We start from the raw sequence: 9,656 nt of genomic DNA, 5'->3' as shown, positions 1-9,656 counted from the left end.
TAATGGTTTTGAAAAATAATGGTGAGCAAAACTTTCCCTTGTTTGTTATAGTTATACAGGAGCAGTGACCAGCTCCATGTTGTAGCTCCCACCCTTCCCAGCTATAGTCAGGTGATCCCACTGGTGTCTAATAAAAGGGCAGCAAGTTTGGGAGGTTTACTTTGAAAGCAGCAAGTAAGTTGCAGGTAAAACTTAGTCCCTTTGTAAAATGTATAATGAAGCAATTGAATTCTTAATGAATCAGATGAAAATTAAGCGTAGGACTGGCCAGATATGGAATGACTTTGACGTAGTTGGCCAGCTTAAATATATTGCAATATATGGACAAACAATCCCTGTGTTGTTTAAAGGGTAAGGCATTTTTTAGTAGCAGTATGCACAAAATGTCTCTGTCTTAAATATATTGATAATGGGTTGAGTGCAGAGGACTCTTGTAGTTGACTATATGTATTTTGTGGTCACACCCTCATTGCACCCCCGCCTAATGGTTTTGAAAAATAGTGGTGAGCACAACTTTCCCTTGTTTGTTATAGTAAGAAAAATGGTGGTGCAATTGGCTGGGCCGCCTGAAGGTAGAGTCTTGTATTGGGTCGGTAGGTTTGCCACCTTTTTTGGAAAAAAATACTGGCCTTCCTATATATTTAGAGTTTTTCCCTATTAATAACATTGGGGTCAAGAATCATTTTTACCAAGTATCATTTTTATTCAGGCCGGTAAAATACTGGCCAGGTGGCAACCCTACAGGTCGGGTACCCATGGAACACCTGCAAAGTGTCTTAGTTTTGGGCAGAAAGTTCAAATTACCTTATTGTGGGGGTAGTCCATGGGTAACACGCCTGAGGTGCGGAATTGGTCCTACCCTTCCCTGAGGTTATCGCATAATTTTTCCCCTTATCTGATGAAATCTCAGTGACGCCACTTCTGATTTTGTTGACCCCTGGTCAGAAGGCAAATTGCGTATTTGAGGATCAGATTGCAGATCTAGTTAGGGGAACATATTCGGCGGTGGATCAGGTTGGTAGTTAGTGCGGCCAGGTCAGGGTCGCCCGAATGGATCTGTGCAGGATTCTACCTCAAGACAGCAGTCTGTGCAAGTTATGCCCTGGAGATGCTGAATATAAAAATTAGGGATGCACCGAATTCGGGATTCGGCCAGGATTCGGCCTTTTTCAGCAGGATTCGGCCGAATCCTTCTGCCTAGCCAGACAAAATCTAAATCCTAATTTGCATATGCAAATAAGGGTTGGGGAGGGAAATTGTGTGTCTATTTGTCACAAAACAAGGAAGTAAAAAATGTTTTCCCCTTCCCACCCCTAATTTGCATATGCAAATTAGGACTCGGTTCGGTATTCAGCCAAATCTTTCGTGAATTCGGCTGAATCCAAAATAGTGGATTCGGAGGCAAGTTTCTCACAATATAAGTAATGAAGAAGAACTGTATAACACTATAGCACTGGGGTGGATCTGTGCCTTTGTTTGCCGTCAGTGCTACCAAGGAGCATTTTCAGTCAACATGAAGAAGGCAGAATAATTCAAATACCTCAGAGCATAAAAAATGAAGACCAACTAAAACATTTCTTAAAAGAGATCTATCTATATACCAAGGGTTGAAGTGTGAATTTTAAAGTAAATGTTCTTTGTTATGACTGCCATTGGGTATCCCATTCCCATAGTTCTTTAGATTATAGTCTTGCTGTTATGTGTTGGGTAGCCGAGGATGAGTAGAGTATAACAGTGCATTATTAGCAGGCTCATGCAGCCATTACACAACAGTAACTTTCACTTTTAAGCTGTCAGGAAGTATGCACAGTATAAGTCTGGGTACAGTGACATCTACAGGCCATTTGTATAAACACCACACTTGCTCTACAGGAACTAAAGCTGGTAATACACAGACTGATAAAAGATGCCCACTTGGCCCTTCCACACCAAGTTTGCAGCTCAGTGGCCCATGTATAGGGCCCTGTCCAATCAATATCTGCCCTCCAAACAGGTTTAAAAATTCATATCTGAATGGTCTTGTTTGGCCCGTTGTATGATCCGAATGTTGACCACTGGGGAAGACCAAATCAATGCAATCTGTGTGGCTCTTTCAAATGCCATTTCATATACCAATCGCTCAGCAATTCATTTCGGTCAATCTACTACCACCGAGAAAGTAAAATATTGGCAACTGCACTGGTGTAATTTAACAAAAACTAGCCCCCTCTGTATCCGTTGTTTTGCAATTGTTCATCCATCACCAGTCCTACCTTATCAAAGTTACATTTTCAATACATTGTTGTTTAAAGGGTAAGGTAAACATCAGGCACTGAAAATCACTGCTCAGTAATGGGCAAATAGAAGTGGGTCAGTAATAAAAAAAAACCTGGTAACTGGTAATAACCCAGCAGTAGTCTCTTGACAGCTGGCAATTTTACAAATTGCTAGGTGTAATAAAATGACTGGTATTCCTGCATGTCACAGTGTACTGTCAGGGGTTGTCAGACAGCACTTGGGGAATCAGAGGAGATTGACCTGTGGTGCTAATGACCATGGGACTGGTTATCTCTCCCCATGTAAATGCAACATAACTTCCTGTTGAAGCAGAAGTCCTGTTTTGTATTGCAGTATGTTTGCTATCAGATCAGAGTCTATCCAATTTCATATGAATACATAATCAGGATGACAGTCAGAAAGGACCTGCAAAACGAATGGTACATGTGACATTTTAAAGGCAGAGACACACGCGAAGATTCCGAAAAGCCTTCCCACCAGCTATAATCTAAATTTCTGGCGGGCGGGCACTCGGAGCGCTGTATTTTCCTAAGTCACCTGAAATTTCCTTGTGAGGCAACTTCGGGCGAGAAAACAAAGCACTCTGAGTGCCATCCCGCTGGTGATTTAGTTTCTAGCCTGCGGGAAGGCAGTTCTGGGAGTCACCGGAAGAAGAGGCGATTTTTCACCGGGCAACTAAATACCCCCGAATCTTTGCGTCTCTGACTTACACATGCAAACCTATGATGTCAAAAATGATGCAGTGTTCTTGAATTTGTCCCTTGATTTTACATCATGCATGCAAAACAATGTTATTGTTACATTTATTACTTATGTTCTTATTCAAGGCACCTCCTATACATATTTCAGTCTCTCACTGAAGCCTCTGCCTAGTTGCCAGGAAAAAGTCCGACCCTAGCAACCAGATAGCTGCTCAAATACCAAACAAGAGAGATGCTGAACAAAAAGCTAAATAATGAAAACGGATTAAAAAATGAAGATCAATTGCAAATTATCTCAGAATATCACTGTCTACATCATACTAACAGCGAATCTAAAGGTGAATTCCCCTTACTGCATTTCCATGTCTGCTGGGCATGATTAGCAGAATTCTATTGTGCTATGAATACCCATTTTCAATAAATGAAGTTGTAAATGTTGTATCCTCATTTTTTATTTGAGGGGTAGTATCACATTCAACATTTAGATACATGCAAGTATCCCACGTTGTGTGTTTAACAAGTAAAAATCCCTCAATGACTAAGCAGAGGGTTAGCCCCTTCCACGGTATCTGAATGTACTTTCCTTATGATTCATATACTGCAGCAGTGGAGAGACCCTAATATCTAGTTTAAATGTATTCATATACTAACCCTAAACTTTAAGTAATGATAATAAAGTATATGCAATGACTGCTGATGGGCCCAGGAATATAGTTTTCCAGGTAGGGAAGTCCTGACTGATTCATATTTTCAGTACAGGTATGGGATACATTATACAGAAACCTGTTATCCAGAAAGTTCCGAACTACAGAAAGGCCATCTTCCATAGACTCCATTTTATCCAAAAAATACAATTTTTTTTTTAAATGTATTTCCTTTTTCTCTGTAATAATAAAACAATACCTTGTACTTGATCCAAACTATATAATTAATCCTTATTGGATGCAAGACCATATTGGGTTTATTTAATGTTTATATGATTTTCTAGTAGAATTAAGGTATAAAGAGCCAAATTACCGAAAGATCTATTATCAGGAAACCCCAGGTCCTGTGCATTCTGGATTACAGGTCCCATACCTGTATATGTTTGCAAAACAGATTAAATTCTGTGGGCGCCCTCTTAAAATAATTTTATAGCTGTATTTGAAAGTAAAATGGTTAAATCTAGTAACGCCTAGTCATAGCTCAGCAGCCAGGTTTAAGTGATATTCTAGTTTTAAATTGTAATTGAGGCCAATACCAAATTAGGAAGTACCAGATGTGCCTGGCTACAAAAATTCCTTAAATAATGTACCCGTGCATGTACTCCGTAAGCCAGAGAGGCTATTTTACATAGGAGGGTTAGTGCACCCACCCCTTGCATCTCCACCATGCTGCATGCTGGGAGGCATAGACCTATTATCTCATTTATTAAAAGGGATTAAAATAAAAAGGATTAAAAAACAAAATCAGGATTGATTCTAGCTTTCCAAGTGGCAGTCGTATTTGAAAAATATCGTATGGTCATTGTAACCCTGGTTATACTGTGACTCGCTGCTTATTTTCTCTCATTGTCTCTGTAGCCTCATATCTAGATTTCCATCAGATATAGGAAATGAAATGCTGGTTTGCAGCTAAGTCGAGTTTTGCTAGGATGAGAATCTAAAGATTTATTGCTGAGAAACAAACTAACGTTTCCAAGAGAAAGGTTGGAGTTTAAACATATGTTTAGTATACGATACAAATGCTCATTCATTCCGTTGGGTTATGAATTTGTTATGGTTTATAATGAATAGCTGAGAAATGGAATGTGTTCTGGCAGTGTAATTAAAGGGGAAGTTTACATTTAAATGAACTATTAGTATGGTATATAGATGGAGCTAATCTAAGAAACATTACTTCATTATTTATTCTGTATGGTTTCCTGTTAACTAATGTTTGTATTTTGCTTTTTTATCACCCTGCAACTGAAAGTGTTAGTTAACATTTATTTATCAAAAAAAAAATATTTTTCTTCCTTTTAAGGCTTTTATCTATTCATCTTACATATTTCCAAACTGCTGCCTGGTCTCTAAAGTAATTAAGCCATAGCAACTAGAAAGCAGATCTCAGACTGGGCAACCAACTGAGGATAATTCAGGATCCGGATTCAGTTGGACTTTTGTATGATCCTGAAACAATGAAAGACTCACTGTTAGATAACAAAAGATTTGGATTTAGGGAAAGGGCACATAGGGTAGTTTGGCCACCATGTTTTATAGTAGCCTAAACCTGTAGGGACAAACAACAAAATCTGTCTCATTCATTCATGAATAGGCTTAGGTGCTTCAATTGTTTTGATCCATGAAGAGTTCTGTGGCCTAATGCCAAACACACTTTGTCTCTCGAACAAACTTGGTTACATCACATATGGCTAGGGCCAGATGATTGCGGATTCCCTCCCCCACTTCTCAGGGTGTAGGCAGACATGGCAGATCTCGGCTCCGAAACGTGACATTTTACATTTCATGCTGAAACCCCCCAACGATTGCAATTTGTTGCAGTCCAGTCTGTATTGTTAGATACAGACATACAGATCAATAGGACAGAAAGAGAAAGTAGAGAGTAAGAAGGATCTTCCACCCTCTTGTGTTTGTTATATAAACGATGCAGTGGGAAGGGTGATAGACCAGCACTCTATTACTGTATAACCCCTGAAGGTTTATGTCGCAATGTGAGCAGAGCTGATGATTAAAAACGTCCTTTGCATTAGTCTGTATGGTGTATGCACAGGAATGCAGCTTGGAGAGAAAAAGGGCATTTGGTTTATTATTGGTCTTGCTTTCAGCCCTAGGGTAAACACATAACAGACACATATTTCAGATTCTTTTCTATAGGTCACCCTAAGCTCATTCCAACAGTTAAAGAATTAGCCCAATAACAGGGTTGATAATATCTTTCTAAATGCAGAACCAACTTCCAATTCTACTTTTTCAGCATCTGCCTCACTTATAAACTGGTCACACAAGCAATCTAGTCAAGATAACATAGAAATTCAGGGCCTACCTCTAATATTATAACTAATTTGCACATTTCTGTCTGCCCTCTTGAAAGTCTGTCTTTATTTAACACACTGCCCCCAACTGACTTTATTTCACACCTTCAGGCTGATAACCATCACTTGTGTGTGACTATGTGCTTCTGCTTCAGCCTTCCATCTCTGTTCCTGGACAATATTTTTAACCAGATACTGGGGTAAGTGTGCTGCTCGCCTCCATTTCTTACACAATCTATTTATTGCATTTATTTTATCTATTTTATTATAAGGACAGAATTCTGGACAGAAAAAAATGCATTTAAAAGCAGAACAAGCATAGCATAGGAGTTTGATATGTTATGATGTTATTGTTACCAAAAGAGTGTGGTAGAGTGACTAGGAAAAGGTGGAAAAAGGTCACTCTAGCCTTTAATTTCGCCCCAGGTACTGAGATAGGCTCCAGGAAGGGAGTTATTAAACAGAGAATCAGTGCTCTGTTTAAAGATTTTAGTAGCCAGGGACTCCATTCCATAGAGCCAGTCCAGAGATTCGAGTTCACCTTCCACAGGAAAGCTGTCCTGTGGAAAGACTATTTAAAGTTAATTGGAATGGGAGAGTGTGTCTCTCAACAGGGCACAGCAGGTAGGAGACCTGGCTGTGTGAGGAACTCCCAGAGGAGCTGGGAGTGCTGCCTGTTACTGCAAGAAGCAGAGGGAGCCTGTGACTCTCACAGAGATTATTGTGAAGAGAGTGAGGAAGCCAGGAGGCTGAATATTACCTGGGAGAAAGTCCTGTGAGTACAGGGCTGAGCCAAACTATTTGTTGTGCTGGTTGTCCTCAAGGGGCCCAGTCTAGTCAGGGACTGCTTCAAAGTTTGAAGGTAGTGCCCAGTGGGCTAGGTTTTTATTTTATGTTTTGTTTGTATGATACAATGGTCACCCCTGTGTCAGTGCATTATTGACAGTGTTTGTTGGAAAGTGGGAAAATAAACCTGTGTTTTCCTTGAAGAAGCTGTGTGTCCCTGTCTTTATGCTCCTTTTTCCTATGCTGCCTGCTCACCATTGACTAATTCCCTTAAAAGTTACGTGTTCAAGTTTCCAGCTTGTCACAAGAGGTACTTTTCTGCACAACTGTCTGCACTTTGAATATTGTTACTATCCAATGAATCAAGGCAATGGACTCTTTCTTTCTTTTCTTTTTTTGTGTGATTGGGTATGCCATTGTACATTTCTAAAATAGGAAGCTGACATCATTGTAGCTTCCTTTAGATAAAGATGGGAAGAAACAGATGAAACAATGAGTATTTGTCTTAGTGGCTAATCCCTAACGTCACGCTCATGTGCTGCGCAGAAACACTCAGAGCCTCACCTGTCATGCTTGTCTGCTAGCATCTCACAGATATTCATTCTTTTCTGGTTTTGGGACCCTCAGGACTCCTGTGAGGACTGAAAAAGAGAACTATTCAGGCTGAGATACAATTTTAAACGATCTTGTCTGATTCACTTGAAATGTAGAAAAAATATAAAAATGTTTCATATCATTTTCCCACAGTGAGGGTTCAGATTTTTGCTGCATATCTCTGGAATGTATTTAGCAGCAAAATTAACAGCATTTTCCATCTCCATTGGCATTGCATTCCCTATCGAAATGAATATGAATCAAACGAGGCAGAAATAAAAAATGCAGATGTGTCAAAAGCCTAATAGCTCCCTGCTCCAGTATCAGCATTTTTGAATTCCACAAATGAAGCAGGTTATAATGGTGTGTACTGACTCCACATATTGCTCAGTAAATCTCTTCACTAAATAGTAGACTGTTCTCCCTGAAATGCATTGGCATGGGTGCACCTTCTTGTCAGGTAACTGTCACTGATTGTCTAGTTTTTGTAACAATTGTGAATGAGGGTAGGATGAAATATTTTGTCTCCCTCCCACAAAGCAACTGATCACTACAGGGGCAAAATGTTTAAAATGCCTCTGCTTATCATTGCACTAAAGATGGCCATAGATCATTTGGTGAGGTCTCCAAGTTTGGGGGCAAAAGCTACTGATCCGATTTTTTTTCCAGATATCATGGAGGTCTATTTATCAACAGTCTTGTACCATGGAATTTATAAAAAAAAAATCCGAATTTAAAAAGCGCAAATAAAAAATATGCGCTGAACAATAGGAAAAAACCCCAAAAAAACTCTAAAAACGTAAGAAATTTATCCAACTTTGACAAACAAGTTGAAAAGCAAAGGACCAAGTACAGAGCCCATCGGTACTCCACTACACACAACAACACTGGTCCAATTAGAAAATGTTCCATTTACCACCACTCTTTGTAGTCTATCTTTTAGCCAGTTCTCTATCCAGGTACAAATACTATGTTCCAGGCCAACATTCCTTAATTTAACCAGTAACCTTCTGTTTGGCACTGTATCAAATGCTTTACCTTCTCATAAAAAGAAATTAAGTTAGTCTGACAAGATCTATTATGCATAAAACCACGGTGGCACAAATATTATTATTAGTATTATGATTTGCAATGATGTTCAGTATCTTATCCCTTAATACCCCTTCAAAAATCTTTCCTACCACTGATGTCAGACTAATCGCCCTATAGTTTTGAGGTTGAGAACGGGATGCCTTTTTGAATAGCTGCATTACATTAGCAATAAGTCAGTCTCTCTGCACAATGTCAGACCTCAATGAATCCTGTTAAATTAAGTAAAGAGGTTTGGCAATCACAGAGCTAAACTCTCTAAGTACCCTGGGATGAATACCATCCAGTCCCGGACCTTTGTTTATCTTAACATGTTCTAGTCTCTATTGAATTTCCTCATGAACCATGCAACATTAGTTGTATTACTAGGATTGGGACTATTAAGAAGGAAACCTTCATTAACTGGTTCCTCATTTGTGTGGATGATGGTAGATGGAAAATAAGATTTCAGAATCTCTGCTTTTTTTCTGTTCTCATCAACCAGCTGACCCCCCCCCCTCTGATATTAAGTATCCCACCCCTAGCTGCTTAATTCTTTTTACTATTTACATATTAAAAAATAGTTTTGGATTTTTTACTGCTTGATGAAATACCCTTTTCCATATCTATTTTAGCTTGTCTGATTTTTTGCATGATTTATTGGCCTCCTTGTACCTGATAAATGTTTCAGCTGTCCCATCTAAATTGAAAGCCTTAAAAGCACATATTTTCTTACCCACCTCAACACCAATACATCTATTGAACCACAATGGTTTTGTTCTGCAACAACGTTTCTTGCTTACAAGGGGAATATACTGACATGTAAAAACAAGTTAAAAAGAAACATTGGGGCCCCAGAGAATATGTAAAAAAAAACATTGGTGGCATGGGCCTATAGAGTATTCAAATAATACATTGGTGGCCAGGGGTTTAATAAAATAAAAAAACACATTGGTGTTCAGTAGAACTGAACTCGTGGCTTCAGGACTTCAACTTCAGCTCCTTTTGCGGCTTCAGGACTTCAACTTCGGCTCTTTTCGTAGTTTTGGGTCTTTTCGCGGCTTCAGGACTTCAACTTCGGCTCCTTACCTGGCTTTGGTTCTTTTGCAGCTTCAGGAGGACTTCAACTTCGGCTCCTTTTGTGGCTTCAGGACTTCAGTAGAACTGAACTCGTGGCTTCAGGACTTCAACTTCAGCTCCTTTTGCGGCTTCAGGAC

The sequence above is a fragment of the Xenopus laevis genome, chromosome 5S (assembly GCF_017654675.1).
Source record: "Xenopus laevis strain J_2021 chromosome 5S, Xenopus_laevis_v10.1, whole genome shotgun sequence".
In the NCBI taxonomy this organism is placed as follows: Eukaryota; Metazoa; Chordata; class Amphibia; order Anura; family Pipidae; genus Xenopus; species Xenopus laevis.
The sequence above is the reverse complement of the archived record's forward strand: the minus strand, read 5'-3'. Positions refer to the sequence as shown.